Source organism: Siniperca chuatsi, linkage group LG6 (assembly GCF_020085105.1).
Source record: "Siniperca chuatsi isolate FFG_IHB_CAS linkage group LG6, ASM2008510v1, whole genome shotgun sequence".
Classification (NCBI taxonomy): Eukaryota; Metazoa; Chordata; class Actinopteri; order Centrarchiformes; family Sinipercidae; genus Siniperca; species Siniperca chuatsi.
This window is the reverse complement of record NC_058047.1, coordinates 850,919-869,231: the sequence shown is the minus strand read 5'-3', so window position 1 is coordinate 869,231 and position 18,313 is coordinate 850,919. Positions and strand designations below refer to the sequence as shown.

General features: G+C 52.6%; 1 long non-coding RNA gene across 1 annotated transcript; it reads left to right on the top strand.

The window, feature by feature from the left end:
- Nucleotides 1-16,009: 16,009 nt before the first annotated feature.
- Nucleotides 16,010-17,967, top strand: LOC122877430. The gene is made up of 3 exons (XR_006378245.1): nucleotides 16,010-16,396; nucleotides 16,622-16,768; nucleotides 16,871-17,967. It is a non-coding gene; the product is annotated as an uncharacterized LOC122877430 (long non-coding RNA).
- Nucleotides 17,968-18,313: the final 346 nt, after the last annotated feature.

Here is an 18,313-nt window from a genome sequence, read left to right as displayed (position 1 = left end):
TGTCTGTCTCACTCCTCACCTGTCTGTCTCTCTCCTCACCTGTCTGTCTCACTCCTCACCTGTCTGTCTCACTCCTCACCTGTCTGTCCCACCTGTCTGTCTCACTCCTCACCTGTCTGTCTCTCTCCCCACCTGTCTGTCTCTCTCCTCACCTGTCTGTCTCACTCCTCACCTGTCTGTCCCACCTGTCTGTCTCTCTGCCCACCTGTCTGTCTCTCTCCTCACCTGTCTGTCCACTCCTCACCTGTCTGTCTCTCTCCTCACCTGTCTGTCTCTCTCCTCACCTGTCTGTCCCACCTGTCTGTCTCACTCCTCACCTGTCTGTCTCTCTCCTCACCTGTCTGTCTCACTCCTCACCTGTCTGTCCCACCTGTCTGTCTCTCTCCTCACCTGTCTGTCTCACTCCTCACCTGTCTGTCCCACCTGTCTGTCTCTCTCCTCACCTGTCTGTCTCTCTCCCCACCTGTCTGTCTCTCTCCTCACCTGTCTGTCTCACTCCTCACCTGTCTGTCCCACCTGTCTGTCTCTCTCCCCACCTGTCTGTCTCACTCCTCACCTGTCTGTCTCTCTCCCCACCTGTCTGTCTCTCTCCTCACCTGTCTGTCCCACCTGTCTGTCTCTCTCCTCACCTGTCTGTCTCTCTCCTCACCTGTCTGTCTCACTCCTCACCTGTCTGTCCACTCCTCACCTGTCTGTCTCTCTCCTCACCTGTCTGTCTCACTCCTCACCTGTCTGTCCCACCTGTCTGTCTCTCTCCCCACCTGTCTGTCTCTCTCCTCACCTGTCTGTCCACTCCTCACCTGTCTGTCTCTCTCCTCACCTGTCTGTCTCACTCCTCACCTGTCTGTCCACTCCTCACCTGTCTGTCTCTCTCCTCACCTGTCTGTCTCACTCCTCACCTGTCTGTCCCACCTGTCTGTCTCTCTCCCCACCTGTCTGTCTCTCTCCTCACCTGTCTGTCCACTCCTCACCTGTCTGTCTCTCTCCTCACCTGTCTGTCTCACTCCTCACCTGTCTGTCTCTCTCCTCACCTGTCTGTCTCACTCCTCACCTGTCTGTCCACTCCTCACCTGTCTGTCTCTCTCCTCACCTGTCTGTCTCACTCCTCACCTGTCTGTCTCTCTCCTCACCAGGTGCTGGCTGTGATTCAGTTGTATCGTCTGCCATCCGAAAAGAAGACGAACGAGCTGAAAGAGTTTTCCTGTTGTTCAGGTGTCCCGCTGTGGACAGACGTCCAAACGTGCGTGAGCGTGGCCGGTGCGTGGTCGCAGAGATCTGATTGCAGGTCAGTTTCAGGTTTTTCAGGTCCGTGTTTGTGTGACGGTTCCTCGGGCTTCGACTGAACCGAAGCTGTTTCGCTGTCAAACGTGCTGCACGACTCATGAACTACCTACTCTTCCTCTTCATCCTCCTCTTCCTCCTCCTTAGGTCGTTTCTTCCCTTCCTCTTTATCTTCCTCCACCCCCCTCCTCCCCCTCCTCCCCCTCCTCCCCTCTCCTGTGGAGCTGAGTAATAACAGTCCTCAACAGCTTCTCTGCTGCTCTGAACAACATTTCATTATGTGAGTGTGTGTGTGTGTGTGTGTGTGTGTGTGTGTGTGTGTGTGTGTGTGTGTGTGTGTGTGTGTGTGTGTGTTATCCTCCCACACACTCTTCACACGTCTCCTTGACATTTTCATCTCCTCTTCAGATCTCCATCCATCATCCATCTCGTCTGTTGTTCATTTCAGCTGCGTTCGCATCTGAACGTCGGACGAATGTTGTTCTGCAGAAGCATTATGATCAGTGTGTGTGTGTGTGTGTGTGTGTGTGTGTGTGTGAGAGAGAGAGAGAGAGCGACAGAAAACCCATATTTGGGCAAAAGGGGGGGCGGATGCTAAAATGAGGTGGGAAATGAGCAGCAACAGTGTGATTGGCCGATACACCTGTCAATCCAAACACGCAACTGTTTAAAGTATAAATCTGGAGATATGTTATAGTTTTGGGATATCATCATTTAGGATCGGAAGGGTTAAGATGTCGACTCACACAACAGCTTGTGCAAGAAGAAGGCTACTTTACTGGGGGTGGTGGTGGCCACCTCACCTGGCCGCCACCACAGAGCGGGCCTGTGGCGGGCCTGTGGCGGGCCTGTGGCGTGTCTGTGGCGTGTCTGTGGCGGGCCTGTGGCGGGCCTGTGGCGTGTCTGTGGCGTGTCTGTGGCGGGCCTGTGGCGGGCCTGTGGCGTGTCTGTGGCGTGCCTGTGGCGGGCCTGTGGCGGGCCTGTGGCGCGTCTGTGGCGTGCCTGTGGCGGGCCTGTGGCGGGCCTGTGGCGTGTCTGTGGCGTGTCTGTGGCGTGTCTGTGGCGGGCCTGTGGCGGGCCTGTGGCGGGCCTGTGGCGTGTCTGTGGCGGGCCTGTGGCGGGCCTGTGGCGGGCCTGTGGCGTGTCTGTGGCGGGCCTGTGGCGGGCCTGTGGCGTGTCTGTGGCGTGTCTGTGGCGGGCCTGTGGCGTGTCTGTGGCGGGCCTGTGGCGGGCCTGTGGCGTGTCTGTGGCGTGTCTGTGGCGGGCCTGTGGCGTGTCTGTGGCGGGCCTGTGGCGGGCCTGTGGCGTGTCTGTGGCGTGTCTGTGGCGGGCCTGTGGCGGGCCTGTGGCGTGTCTGTGGCGTGCCTGTGGCGGGCCTGTGGCGGGCCTGTGGCGCGTCTGTGGCGTGCCTGTGGCGGGCCTGTGGCGGGCCTGTGGCGTGTCTGTGGCGTGTCTGTGGCGTGTCTGTGGCGGGCCTGTGGCGGGCCTGTGGCGTGTCTGTGGCGTGTCTGTGGCGGGCCTGTGGCGGGCCTGTGGCGGGCCTGTGGCGTGTCTGAGGCGTGTCTGTGGCGTGCCTGTGGCGGGCCTGTGGCGTGTCTGTGGCGTGCCTGTGGCGGGCCTGTGGCGGGCCTGTGGCGGGCCTGTGGCGGGCCTGTGGCGGGCCTGTGGCGGGCTGGAGGTCGACCGGTGGTGAAACTGTCATCCGAAGAAGCTAAAAGGGACATTAAAAGAAACTCAAATCAAATGATGCTGTCCTTCATATCCATCGAGTAATAATCCAGAAATGTGTTTCTGAAAGCGCCTCGGAAGAAACACGCTGGTGAAAATGAACAGATCTAAACGAAAGAAGCTTAAAATGAGCGTATGCGGTCTGGAGACGAAACTCAAATCAAACGATCATCCAGTTTTTCTAACGCAGAAAGTTTGTTCCGAGGAGCTTCTCGCTGGAAATCACATCATCTGTTATCTGGAGGCAAAATCCTTCGTACTAATCTAGGTTTTGTTTCAAATGTGGATTTTTGTTCCTGAGATGTTCTGGGAAGAAATGACAGCGTAAACTATTAATACGGTGAAAATAAAGTTATATCTCACCGAAAGAAGCTCAAAATGGCGTCATATTCATCCAGTGTTTAATGTTTCTGATGTAGAAATTAGTTTCTAACAGCTTTGGGGACGAAATGACAGATTCTAACATTTTAGAGACAAAGCATTAAAATGAACTATAACCATGTGATATGGTTTGTTTGAATGTTATGGAAAGAAATGAGAGCTTAAACTAATATAGCGGTGAAAGAAACGATGTTATTGTCTTCTTCAGGCGTGAAGTTGGCGGACGTAGCAGCTAAATCTGTCCACGGAGACATTATTTCTATCTCAGCTACAGCCAGACTGAGCAGCGAGGCGGTTTGTGTTCAGGTGCGAGCTGTTGATTCAGTTTGGGAAACCCCTCGATCTCTAGACTCAACGGGGACTAGAGGTCGGCTCTCTGTTGCTAGGGTCGTTGCTAAGGGTCGGCCTACGTGCCGGAGTAGTAAACTAGGTTTCATTACATAGGATTTCAACCGACGTGACTGACTGTTTTCCAGTTATTAGTCGGACCCCGTGTGTTTCCAGGGAAACGGAGATAAAAGGTTTTTATTTGCCCGACAACATGAAAACCTTTTGATCCATCTGTTGTATAATCGCACGACGGCGACGCTTTGGGCCGGTCTGCGAGAAGGCGACCGGGGCGACTTCCGGTTCGAGCGAGGAGCGAGGAAGTATCAAATGACAGACGGGGAGGGGGTGTACCGTCTGTGATGTCATCCTGACAGACGGGGGAGGGTGTACCGTCTGTGATGTCATCCTGACAGACGGGGGGTGTAAATGAGCGTCGGGGCGTTCAGGAACTGAAATGAAATGTCACTCGAGTTACACATTTCTGACGCGTTTCGCTGTGTGATTCGCAGCGTGTCGAGCGTTCGTCCCGTCAGTCTCTGCTCTCAGCTGCATCGACACACTTTAAAGTACAATTATTAAGTAACGTGGACGAAACATAAAGCCGCCTCTCCAGAGGCTTAGAAGTTTCCTGGAAATGAAGCGAGACGAACGGCTGCCGGACATGGAATCGATTTAAAAACGGATCTAAAAACCGATCGTCGGGGATGTGAAGGAGACTAAAACCTGCAGAATGATCCAGAATGATGAGGTTCACACTAAGGTTTCCACGGGAAACCAGTTCACCCATCATCCCAGTTCACCACAGCCTGACCTCCAGCAGCAGCGCGCCACCACACACACACACACACACACACACACACACACACACACACTGAGTTCCCATGATGCAGTGTGTGCGGCGTGCTGAGGGCCTGGGAAACAGACTCTGGGAAACACAGTTCACATGGATCCAAGAGTTTCAGCACACTGTTCTCACCGGCCAATCAGAACCGGTGCCGCGGTGATGTCATCAGCTCCTCGGTGCCAGGAAGAGAAAAACATGAATGACATGAAACAGAGTGACGTCATTAAGAAGAGCCGAGTATGAGATACCGACGGAAACACAGGGTCCGAACTGTGCAGACGCTTTCTGACTCAGGACCCGTAGAAACGCCGCGGAGTGCTTCCTTCGAGAAGAGAACGGCGTTCAGCAGCAAAACCTTTATTTAAACAGAAACGGTGGTGCGCGCTGCCTTTTTACTGCGGCGGTGTTTACATCCACGTGGCTGCTGATTGGGTAACGCCTCTGACACGCCCACCAAAACGTACCTCTCACACCGTTTGGAGGAAACGTGTCGTCGAGCGTTTTCAGACCGAACGTGCCGCAGGTACAGAGGCGTCAGGTGACCTGTTGCTCTTCTCCCTGTGGGTGTGGCCACAAACAGACCAATCAGGTGTATAAAACCCAGGAAATCACCAAAACATCAGCAGAACTATTTAACATTATTGTGTTAAAAATCCGTATCAATAGAGGAAATAATCCACTGAAACAACAACAGTCAAAACCATCCCAGAAAAAGTTCGAACTTTCTAATTTAAAATTATGATACGAATCTAAACGATGACATTTATAAGACAGTATATGATCCTGTATCATAATCCCGCTCTATCCTGCTCGTCTGGCTGGACCTTGCTCTTGTGTAACGAGAATAAAGTTGAATCGAATGTCGACGTCTGACGTAATAAATCTAATCGTTACTAAAGATAAACAAAATGAGCTACTAAAATACAAAACAATGACGAAATCAAAGTGATAACGCAAGTAAAGACTGATCTCATCTCTTTTATTGTTGGGGGTTTGGGGGACTGGGTTGGGGGGGTGAGATGGTTTTGGTGATCCACCTTTATTTAGTTTTCTCATGCAAAAAAAGATCAGCTTCACACCAGCGTGGAATCCTGTCCTGCACGAACACCAGCGCGTGGACACAGCTGCTCTGCGATCTTTCCTCGGACCCCCCAGCGGTAAACTGGGCTTCAGAGTGACCTTAGGCAGAAATCAGACGCCGATGAGGGCGCGCAGCGTCTCCACAGCCAGCTGGTTTTCCCAGAGCGTCCTCTTCAAAATGCAAAACCAGCAAACCTGTTTGGATCCACCTGAGGCTGGTGGGGGAGGGGGCACCTGTAGCTGTATGCAAATCCTGCTCTTCCTTCACAGAGGGCGCTCACTGTGACTCAGAGAAGCGACTCCCTGCAGGCCTCGAACACAAGAGACACGAGAGATTTGCATGCTGTCTGCCGGCGGGCTGCAGCAGCTGCTCAGTTCGTCCCATTGTTCCGCAGCTGGGGAGGGACTTCAGCCCGCCGCCGGGAGCTTCGGGCTTTAAAGCCGCGAGCCTGTTCGTGTGGGTTTGACCCCGAAGAACTGACTTCAGGTGACTTCTGTGTTTGAGGACGTTGGATAATCTGCGCGGATCTGTGCGAGTTTCCACTGGCTGGAGTTAACAGGAACAAAGTGCAGCACACACCGGCTGCTCGGCGTTCGGCAGGTCACTGCAGCCGGCACCGAACATCAAACACCTTCGGCTGTTTTTACTGAAGTCAGGACAAAAACACTGAGCAAAGAAAACGGTTTTATAATATATAAAATGTCACAGACGAGGACAGGATGGGATGAAAGAGTGAAAACGTGCTGTAAAACAACGAGGGGAGATCTGCTCCGAGGACCGGCTCACCTGGCCCAGGTGCGCCCCATGCCGCTGATTAACCCCCGACAGGTGTGCGGCCCCGGAGAGCCGAGCAGACAGGCCGTCTCATCCGTGTATAAAAGGCGACACAAGAGCCAAAACTCACGACGTTTACAATAAAACAAAGCAGGGATGAATGAAATGAAAAGGACACATCCGATAAAAAGTTTACACAAATACACGAATGTGACTGTATTTAATGTATTTAATGTAGTAAAATAGTTTACTCTGTACACGAGCATGTAGTGTGTGTGTGTGTGTGTGTGTGTGTGTATTTATAGGGTTTTGCTCGGGTTTCGTTAGTAACTTTACTGTCTTTGGCTTCATCACGCTGCAGACATTAAAAAGACGATTAACTGAAGATGAAGCAGGAAGTTAAAATGGCCGCTGAAGTTAAACCAGAGAGGGCTCTCCTCCGGCTCGGTACAGAGGCCTGCGGCGGGAATCAAACATGTAATTAAAGTATTTTAAACCCGCACATACAAAACATCGAATTAAATATAAGAAATCTGTATAAGTAAATATAATTATACACAAACATTGTATGTTTATATGCACACACATTTTAGTAGCATACACTTTCATCACACATGTAATTCTATAGCTATATGGAGGAAGTTTCATAGTGAAACTTCTGAAATTCAAAAATCTGAATGTAAATACACTTTCTAAAAAGACCCAGTGCGAAGAAAACGTGTATTTTAATAATTAATGAACGTGTTTTTAAATGATGTTTTGTCAGGTAACAGCAGCAGGTTGAAAATGAGCCCTGCAGGCTCCCGTACGCTCACAGACCTCCTCATGCAGACGTCTTGTCCATTTACCTCCCTCCGTGTGTCCCGTCGGTGCAGCAGGTTCCTCCTGATCCTCAACCCGTCCTGCAGGTTTCAGATCAGTTTAAACTCACATCAGATCTGCAGGAGGAAACTAACACCTCCGAACCCCCCCCCCCCCCCCCATCCCGTCACAGTTCATCAAAGTGATGAAGATTCATAAATAAGAGCCCACTGAGTCTGATACTGCTGCTGCTACTGCTACTGCTACTGCTACTGCTACTGCTACTGCTGCTACTGCTGCTACTACTGCTGCTGCTACTGCTACTGCTACTGCTACTACTGCTGCTACTGCTACTGCTACTGCTACTACTGCTGCTACTACTGCTGCTACTGCTACTGCTATTGCTACTGCTGCTGCTATTGCTACTGCTACTACTGCTGCTACTGCTGCTGCTATTGCCACCGCCACCGCCACCACCGCTGCCACCGCCACCGCCATTGCTACCGCCGCCGCCATTGCCACCGCCACCGCCACCACCGCCGCTACCACCGCTGCCACCGCCACCGCCATTGCCACCGCCGCTGCCATTGCCACCGCCACCACCGCCGCCACCGCCGCTGCCATTGCCACCGCCACCGCTACCACCGCCGCCACCACCGCTGCCACCGCCACCGCCACCGCCGCCACCACCGCCACCACCACCGCCACCGCCGCCACCGCCACCGCCATTGCCACCGCTGCCGCCATTGCCACCGCCACCGCCACCACCGCCGCCACCACCGCCGCCACCGCCACCGCCACCGCCGCTACCACCGCCACCACCACCGCCACCGCCGCCACCGCCACCGCCATTGCCACCGCCGCCGCCATTGCCACCGCCACCACCGCCGCCACCGCCGCCGCCACCGCCACCGCCACCACCGCCGCCACCACCGCTGCCACCGCCACCGCCACCGCCGCCACCACCGCCACCACCACCGCCACCGCTGCCACCGCCACCGCCACCGCCGCCACCACCGCCACCACCACCGCCACCACCGCCGCCACCGCCACCGCTACCACCGCCACCGCCGCCGCCATTGCCACCGCCACCGCCACCGCCGCCACCGCCACCACCACCGCCACCACCGCCGCCACCGCCACCGTTACCACCACCGCCACCGCCACCGCCACCGCTGCCACCGCCACCACCACCGCCACCACCGCCGCCACCGCCACCGTTACCACCACCGCCACCGCCGCTGCCACCGCCACCGCCACCGTTGCCGCCACCGCCACCGCCGCCACCACCGCCACCACCACCGCCACCACCACCGCCACCGCCACCGCCACCGCCGCCACCACCGCCACCGCTGCCACCGCCACCGCCACCGCCGCCGCCATTGCCACCGCCACCGCCACCGCCGCCACCACCGCCACCACCACCGCCACCACCGCCGCCACCGCCACCGCCGCCGCTGCCGCCACCACCACCGCCACCGCCGCCGCCGCCGCCACCACCGCCACCGCCACCGCCGCCGCCGCTGCCACCACCGCCACCGCCGCCACCACCACCGCCACCGCCGCCGCTGCTGCCACCACCACCGCCATTGCTGCCACCGCCGCCGCCGCTGCCACCGCCACCGCCACCGCGCCGCTGCCGCCGCTGCCGCCGCCGCTGCCACCGCTACCACCACCGCTGCCACCGCCATTGCCACCGCCACCGCCGCCACAACCGCTGCCACCGCCATTGCCACCGCCACCGCTACCGCCGCCACAACCACCGCCACTACTCCCGCTGTTACCACCGCCACCACCGCCGCCACCACCGCTGCCACCGCCACCGCCACCGCTGCCACCACTGCTACTACCACTACCACAGCCGCCACCGCCATTGCCACCGCTACCGCTGCTACAACCACCGCCACCGCCATTGCCACCGCCACCGCTACCGCTGCTACAACCACCGCCACCGCTACTACCGCTACCACTGCCACCGCTGCCACAGCCACTACCGCTACAACCACCGCCACCGCCATTGCCACCGCCACCGCCACCGCTGCCACAACCACCGCCACTGCTACCGCTGCTACTACTGCCACCGCTGCCGCCGCTACCACCGCTACCACTGCTACAACCACCGCCCTGCTACCGCTGCCACCACCGCCACCGCCGCCGCCGCTACCACCGCTACCGTTACTACTGCTACCACCACCGCTGCCGCTACCGCTGCTGCCACTGCTGCCACCGCCCGCCGCCGCTACCACCGCTACCACCGCCACAACCACCGCCTACCACCGCTACAACCACCGCTGCTGCTACCGCCGCCGCTGCTGCTACCACGCCACCGCCGCCGCTGCCACTACCGCTACCACTGCTACCACTGCCACCGCTGCCGCTGCTACCGCTGCCACTGCCATTGCCACCGCTACTGCCACCGCTGCCACCGCCATTGCCACCGCCACCGCTACCGCTGCCACAACCACCGCCACTGCTACCACCGCCGCCGCTGCTACTACTGCTGCTACTGCTATTGCTACTGCTACTGCTACTGCTGCTACTGCTATTGCTACTGCTACTGCTACTGCTGCTACAACTACTGCTACTGCTACTACTGCTGCTGCTGCTACTACTGCTGCTACTGCTACTGCTGCTACTGTCAGTATAAATGAGTGTGTGAGTTTCCCAGCGGCAGTCTGAGTCTGATCTTCATACAACAAACATGAAGCTGCTGCAGAAACACACCACTGTGTGTGTGTGTGTGAGCTGGCAGGGTGCCCAGTATCACATGACGGGGGCTGTGAGAAAGAAGGAAGTGAGGGCGAGCGACACCGAGAGAGACTGAGGAGAGAGAGGGAGGCCTGGGAACAAACAGCGGGGAGTGTCCCTCCGTCAATAAATTACATCTAATGGAGAATGTGTTAAACACAGAGACTCAAACTGACAACAAAAACTAAAACCAGAAACATAAAAACACATGAAGCCTGAAACATAATTACATCATTTAATACAAAACATGAAACATATCAAAGTGTAAAAGAGGCTCAGCCTTCAGATGAAGCAAACTGAGTAAAATTATTTAAAAAAAAACATTTAAAAAGTCGACATATTTTCACACGGCCTTTCGTTTTTCTCATCTGTGTGTTGTTTGTAATCTACAAACAATCTGCACTAATCTGAAATTAAAAACCAAGACACTTCAGTATAAGCAAAACCCTCATCCTGAGCCCAGAACCGAGACCGTGTCCACTTTAATCTGACAGATTTTGAAGATGCAGTTTAAGTGCGTTTTAGTTCTAAAACTCTTATGTTAGGATTAAAAATTTAATAAACACAAACAGCAGCCTATTTTTTTTTCCCTACTGGCTGTTATGATTAGCATTATAATCAAACTGTTTCTGTTGGCTGGATCAACTGTTTCTGTTTCTGAAACAGTGTTAGAGCCCCCCCCCCTCCTCTAAAACCAGCCAGTCAGCTCGATGGCTGCATTTCTGAATGTAAACACACTGAAGGACTATTGACGAAAAAACACCGACCATAAATATTATCAATAAGACTGAGAGTCTGCGGCCGTGCTAGCAGCTCTGTGAGGCTGCTCTGAGCTAAATGCTAACATTAGCATACTAACTTGCTTACAATAACAATGCTAACATGCTGACGTTTGTTTAGCAGGTATAATGTTCACCATGTTCACCGTCTTAGTTTAGCTTGTTAGCATGCTAACATTAGCTAGTTAGCAGTGAACACAGAGCGCAGCTGAGGCTGATGGGAACGCCATCAGCTCTGCAGGTGTTTGGTCAGAAACCAAAGTGTCGGACCCGTTAACATGTCGACCTGATGGTGGCGCTAGATGGAAAGTCAGAGGCTCAGCAGAGTTATTACAGTTCATCCTGAGGGGAGCATGAACGATGAAGCACGTCTCATCACAGTCCAGCTGCTGCTGAGACGCTTCAGTCTGGACCAAAGAAAAACAATCTTAAGGATTATAACTTGTTTCAGGTCCCGGTTCTGAAGGTTCAGCTCCAGCAGGACTTTCCCAGACAGTCAGTGGGTCAGGACTCCAGACAGGGTTTCCCCCTCCTCCCTCCGTCCAGTCTGAACGGAGAGACGTCTCGCCCTCGGTACAGTTCACCACACACCACCAGTCTGAACCCAGGGCACAGAGTTCCCGTGTTACCGCGTGTGTGTTGACCGTGAGGTCCTGGCTCGGTCCGGCTCGCCGTCGGCCAGAAGTGCAAAGCTGCAGACCGCAGCAGTCTGGTTTTCATTAACCCAGACTCTGCGAGCAGCTGAGACTGAACTCAGACAGGAAGCAGTCTGAGCGCTGACGCAGCACGCCAGTCGATGAGATTTCTTCTGTTTGGCTCGTTCGATGTTCTGACTTGAGAAAAGTCTCTGAAAAGTCCAGCAGCTCTGCAGCCGGTCCCAGCGAGCCGTCAGAGACTCAGAAATACTGAGCGGGTACTCTCTACATCACACAACGACAGCAACTCAGACTACGTAACGAGGGATACGACGATGATCAATAAGAGCCGATGCTGAGTGTTGACTCGCTGTTAGCATCCATTAGCATCAATAGGAGCTGAGCTAACAGCTAGCCTTCCATGTGAACCTGCTGACTCAGCAGACGTGTGAACTTCCCTTTGTTTACTTTTGCTGTTTTCCCCTAAACACTGAAGTCTGTTTGTCGTCAGTCTGTGTTGTTCTACAGCTCGGGAGCTTTACGTTCCCCAAAACAGACCAGGGTTCCCAAAGCTGGAGCTCAGACAGGTGAGAGCTCACCTGAACAACACAGCGGCTGAGTCAGCACAAAGCGCTGCCGCAGCGTCAGGTAGGCTCACACCTTTCTGTTTACACGGAGTTCCAACGTTTCGTCTCACAGTTTCGTCTAATCGGAGCCGTTTGTGTGCGTTTACGTGTGATGTCATCGGGTTGTTGTGTCAACCTGACAGGGCCAGGTGGGCGGGACGTGTTGATGTTCAGCGTTTGTCTCTTTGTCGAGCAAAGTGAATACTGTCAGGTGAATTCTGGGTATTGTAGTGCTGCATGAAACAAACTGGAGCAGAGAAACGTTTTTTGCTGACAGACACCGCTGCCATTTCCTCCGGCGGTGGAGGACGCATTCAGATTCTTTACTAAGTAAAAGCAGAAACACACCAGCGTAAATATATGAAACAGTGATAATAACGTACTTAAACTGTGTCAAAATGCTATCGGCCATATTTACTTAAAGTATCAAAAGTGTTTGTTTTGCAAGAAACTTTCTTTTTCTTCAAACTTTTAAACGATTCTTGCTTCGTCACAGTTTGCTCAGACTGCAGGTCACAAGGCTTTCTGTTCCTTTACACTTTTTGTCTCAGTTGCTAACGAGCGTCGTTCAACACTGAAACCACATTTTCAAAACTCTTCACACAGCCAGCGAAACAGAAGTCCGTGCGGACCGGACTGGGAACCATTTTGCATTCAGCGACCGCACTTTTCAAAAGTTCAGGAGCTCTTTTCCCGTTCGTCCTCCACAACATGCTAACATGTTCTGACGCTAACACACTGCGTTCAGAACGATCACACACACGTTCAAAACAGAACGATGAGCATTTACGCGGTAATTATTTTAAAATGCTGAAAGTAAACTGAAACCCTGGAGGCAGCGGAGACGTTTCAGACGGATCGGACGTCCAGCAGGAAGTTTATCAGCTGTGATGCTGATGAGGACAGAGAGCAGACTGGAAGCTGCACATGTTGCTGCAGTAATGTGTAGGAAGTAATTTATTTATTCTTTTTTTATTATCGCTGCAGCCCTGGAGCTTTTCCCCTCCCACTTTTTCACCTTTTGGTTCTAATTTTCAAATTTTGATTAATTTCTGATGCATTCGTGTTACAGATGCTTTCAGTAAAGTGAGGCTGTGCGACAGTATTTATGTGGAAAATCAGTGAAACTGTAAAAAAGAAGAGTTCATCCGTCATGTGACGCTGCCTGCTGTTAGTGTGTTCAGGTCAGTGTGTGAATGAAATGTGTGTTTCTGAATGAGAAGTGTTGCCGGTGTTTTGTTTTGTAGGTGAGATCAGCTGTTCGGCCAACATTCATGCTGCTGATGCAGACTGAGTGAAGAGTTCTGAAAATGTGGTTTCAGTGTTGAACGACGCTCGTTAGCAACTGGAGAAAACTGTCACTGCGTGTGATGCAATTACTTTTCAACCATTTTTGAGATGTTAGCAATCACACGCATTCACTTCAGGAACACGACCTTGGCTCCCTGCAGCCCACAGCACGCTCGCTGTGCGTAAACACAAATCTGTTTTTATTGTTTTCTAACGCAGCTCGAGCTTAAAGTGACATCATGTGATCATCCTCCTCTCTCTCTCTCTCTCTCTCTGCCTCGCTCTCACTCCATCCTCAGCCCTCCTCCTCTGATTGGTCCGCTGAGCCCGGCTCACTGTTTGACTCATCCAATCCCGTGGCTGTGTGAGGGGAGGGGGTGATGTCATCAGCTGCTGAGTCACCAATCACATGAGATCACCCCGGCTCTCTCTCTCTCTCTCCTCAACGCTTCCCGAAAACACATCAGCTGACTGAAGGCTGAGCGCGCGCGTGTGTGTGTGTGTGTGTGTGTGTGTGACATCGTACAGCTCCTCAGATGATGTCAGACTACATTTGGTGATGACCTCATCCTGCAAGATAAAAACCTTGCAACCTGGCAACAGTGTGTGTTATTTGATGCCCACGTATGCATGACTAAACACTTCCCGCTGCATTTCGTGCACGACAGGTGCTTTATAAATAAAGTTTATTATCATTGTTGTTATTCGTATTATTTATTTTATTATTGTTTGTAATATTGCAATGCAATTCTCCAAATGAAGGACGAAACTACGAAAACACAATTATCCTGCGATCGTAACACAAATCCAACCGACCGCCCTGTTATTTGTTGGAGATGTTGCAGCTTTACTTACCTTGTACTCGTGCACGTGTAATGACAATAAAGTTGAATCTAATCGAATCAGGAGAGTGTTTATAAAGCCGATGACCAATCACAGAGTGACTTCCTGATCCCTGATCAGATCAAATGAAACCTGCACAAACCAGGTTTGTCTTCTCAGGCAGAGCTTCTTCCCAGCTCCACTAATCAAATCTCAGCACAGCCTCGATGGGGCCCCGATGTGGGGGCCCCGATGTGGGGGGGGGGGTCGCCTGAAGTATAAATGGAGTAGACAGAAAGTTAGTAAAAATAGACGGACGAGGAAGGCAAGTGTGCTGATTCGCGTTGGTGTATTTTTCTGTGTGTAAGTCCATATTTATTAAATATTTATATGAAATATAATTTTTTAATGACACACCCTCCCAAACAATGGAGGGACGTTTTTCTTCTTAAACTAACCCCAAACCCTCCTGTCATCGTCCCTTTTCTAACTATTAACTTACTTCAGATCAAGCTCTTTTTTAAAATCTTTAATGTAGATGAATCATGTTGCACGACCCTTGAACCTCCCAGACCGGACCTCCGGCTGACGGTGACGCGCGCCCGCTCCCGCGCGCGCGCGCCTCGCCTTCGCGCCCGCGCGCGCCCGCTCCCGCGCGCGCCCGCCCCGCGCCCGCCGCCCGCTCCCGCGCGCGCCCTTCGCCCCTGCTCCCTGCTCTCGCCCGCGCCCTGCTCCCTGCGCCCTGCGCCGCCCTGCTCCCTCGCCTGCTCCCTGCGCCTGCTCCCTCGCGCCTGCGCGCCTTCGCCCTGCTCCCTGCGCCCTGCTCCCCGCGCCCTGCGCCTTCGCCCTGCTCCTGCGCCCCTGCCCGCGCCTGCGCGCTTCGCCCTGCTCCCTGCGCCCCGCTCCCTTCGCCCTGCGCCCTTCGCCCTGCTCCCTGCGCCCTGCTCCCTGCGCCCTGCGCCCTTCGCCCTGCTCCCTGCGCCCGCTCCCTTCGCCCTGCGCCCTTCGCCCCGCTCCCTTCGCCCTGCTCCCTGCGCCCGCTCCTTCGCCCCTTCGCCTGCTCCTTCGCCTGCTCCCTGCGCCTGCGCGCCCGCGCCTGCTCCCTGCGCCCTGCTCCCTGCGCCCTTCGCCCTGCTCCCTGCGCCCTGCTCCCTGCGCCCTTCGCCCTGCTCCCTGCGCCCTGCTCCCTTCGCCCTGCGCCCTTCGCCCTTCGCCCAGCTCCCTGCGCCCTGCGCCCTGCGCCCCGCGCCCTGGCTTTCAGCGCAGTTATCTGTGGTGGAGGAAGCCAGCCTAGCGATGTGTGCTGAGTCAGCAAAAGGTCTGACTGAGCCAATAGCTGGCGGAGACGTCGTGCCTGACAGGCTCAATTTAGGGCGACAAAAACCCTCCACGACCAGGAGAAATCACCAGCTGCTCACATTTAGCCTCTAAAATAATAATTACAAATTATCATTATGTTTTAGTTCTCAAAATGTCGCTTCGTCTGACTTGTAGTTAACAAAAGTTCAGTAAATGCATCATTTTTCCCAAAAACCAAACCTCTACAATGTGCTGCTGGAAATAACACTGAAGATCTGTCTGCATCTACATGTGTGTGCGTGTCTGTGTGTGTGTGTGCACGTGTGTGTGTGTGTGTGCGCACTGTACACTAATCAGCACAACAGAAGCTGTTTTTCCTTATATGGACAGAGAGTCAGTGGAAAACAAAGGACGCAGTCATGAGTTGTGTGTGTGTGTGTGTGTGTTTGTGTGTGTGTGTGTGTGTTTGTGTGTGTGTGTGTGTGTGTGTGTGTGTGTGTGTGTGTGTGTGTGTGTGTGTGTGTGTGAGCGGGGGGTGGGGACTCCTGGAAAACAATAGCAGCTTTTGCTTCGTGTTAAAGCGCATTTGAGCCAACTGTTAATGTCAGCAGTGAGTCAGAAGCAGCCTGGAATAAAATCAAGCGCTCCCTGGAAGGGTGGAGGAAGAGGGGGGCGGGGTTCCCGTTAACCGGGAAGGGGGTGCAAGGGGCACTTGTGACCTACAAGCTGATCTCAGAGAGCTGCCGGTCGACGTCACCGGTCAGGAAACTGTGAGAGGAGGTCTGGTGCTGCGTTCAGGTTCCCGTGGGAAACACCGGCGAGCTTTGAGACGGTAAACACACGTGGTGACGCTCTCTGACTCTCACCTCAGCGACAGGTGAAACACACCTGCCCTCGCTGACTAGAAAACGCCGTTCTTATGAGCTCCTTGATGTTCCTCAACACAGAAACACCTGGATCACGTGACCATCATACAGGTTCATGTTCTCAGCTCAGAAATACTACAATACCCATGAGCCTCAGCTGCCAGAATCCGCCAGTGAACTGATTTACACTGATGGTTGTTTTATCAGGTTTCTACAAAGCCTCATCTTCAGCTTCAGCGTGTAATAGAATTTGAAGCTCTGTGATTGGATGTTTGTTAGTGAAATGCATCTTGGGAGTCGTAGTTGACGTCTCTCCTTCGGTTTTTATGTCCACAGGCTTCTTGTAGCTTTGACTCAGATACGTGAGAACACGAACAGATACTCCGTCAGTACTCAGATCCGTCACTTAAGGAAAAGCCCCAGCACCACGGCGAGCTGCATCACAAGAACAAGTCATTCACTCGAAATCTGACTTAAGTAAAAGTACGCACGTCTTGTAATCAAAATGTACTTAAAGTATCAAAAGTACTTTGAACCTTTTCAGTCTGTTTCCTGTGACTGAATGAAGCTTTTCTTCTTCTGCAGAAGCAGCGAGCAGCTCCGCGCTGTCATCAACCAATCATCACGCGTTTCCTGATTCTGTGAAAGTCAGCTGGCACACACACACACACACACACACACACACACACACACACACACACACACACACCATTACTGTATGTGTGTGTGTTGTGGGGGAGTTAAACACCAAAATTACCTTCAGGGAAAAATCCAGCGTCAGTTTTCTCCAGAGAGCAGGACGCTCATCTGTGGCGCCAACGTTTTCCTCTCCAACCCCCGACACACACACACACACACACACACAACCTTGTACTTGCATCTTTGTGAGGACCGTCATTGACATAACGCCACAACTAAACGCTTAACCTTCACCCAGGTTTAACCCTCAAAAAGCCGTCTCTCTGAGTACTCATTATGCATATATATACAGTATATATATATAAATTATAATTATTGATGCATTAATGTTGCAGCTGGCGAAGGTGGAGCTCATTTTAATCCATTTATATATTGCTGAGTAACCTAATCTATAATAATAAATCATAATTTATTTGTTAGTACAAGTACAAATACCTCAAATCTGTACTTAACTACAGTACTCTGCTGGGAGGAGTACGCAGCCCTCTGTTCTGAACATGGGAACTATTCTATTATCTATTATCTATTATCAGTTATTGATTAGATCTTGCAGGAGCCAATCAGCAGCTCACGGACAGACCAGGTGCGTGGAGGCGGAGCCACGAGGGCCTGGTGTGTGATCAGAGGTGCACCAGAGTTTCCTGGACCAGCTGAATTTGCCTCATGTGGACTGACGCCTCAAGGATCAAAGCAGAGTCTGAATACTTGTGTGAATTTTGATTTTTAACACTTTTCTATTTTCTTTATGATGTGTTATGTGTGGAGTTAACTGTCAAAAGTCAAATAAATCCATTTTTAATAAAAATGTATACGCAATAAAGCGTGTAAAAAGTGTCTTTACGAGGCGTCCGAGCGTCTGTGCCGATCACTGCCAGACGTTTTTCACACTTAAAGACACATTGTGATCAAAATCATTTTTAAGATCATTATTACATAAGGAGTTACATTGTATTTTATACTGTACTTTCATCACCAACCGGTAAACCCACTTGGTACTCGACACTTATTTTATCTTATACTTATACCGACATGATACTTAATTTATTTCTGACCTGTTTTATAGTGTTTATAGTGTATCATATTGTTTGCTAGTACTTTCTCCTGTGTGCACTGACGTAAAGGCGAGCTGCTGTAACAAAGAGTTTCCCTTCAGGATCAATAAAGTATTTCTGATTCTGATTCTGATTCTGAAATACTTGTCGGATGCAGAAAGTAAAAAGAAGTCCTGCTCTGTTCCTGTTTGTTTCTAAAGATGGAAGAAATGAAAGTTGCTCTGAGAACAAAGCAGCTCGACAGTGGTTCAGTGTGTTTTTGCAGCACATAACTTCA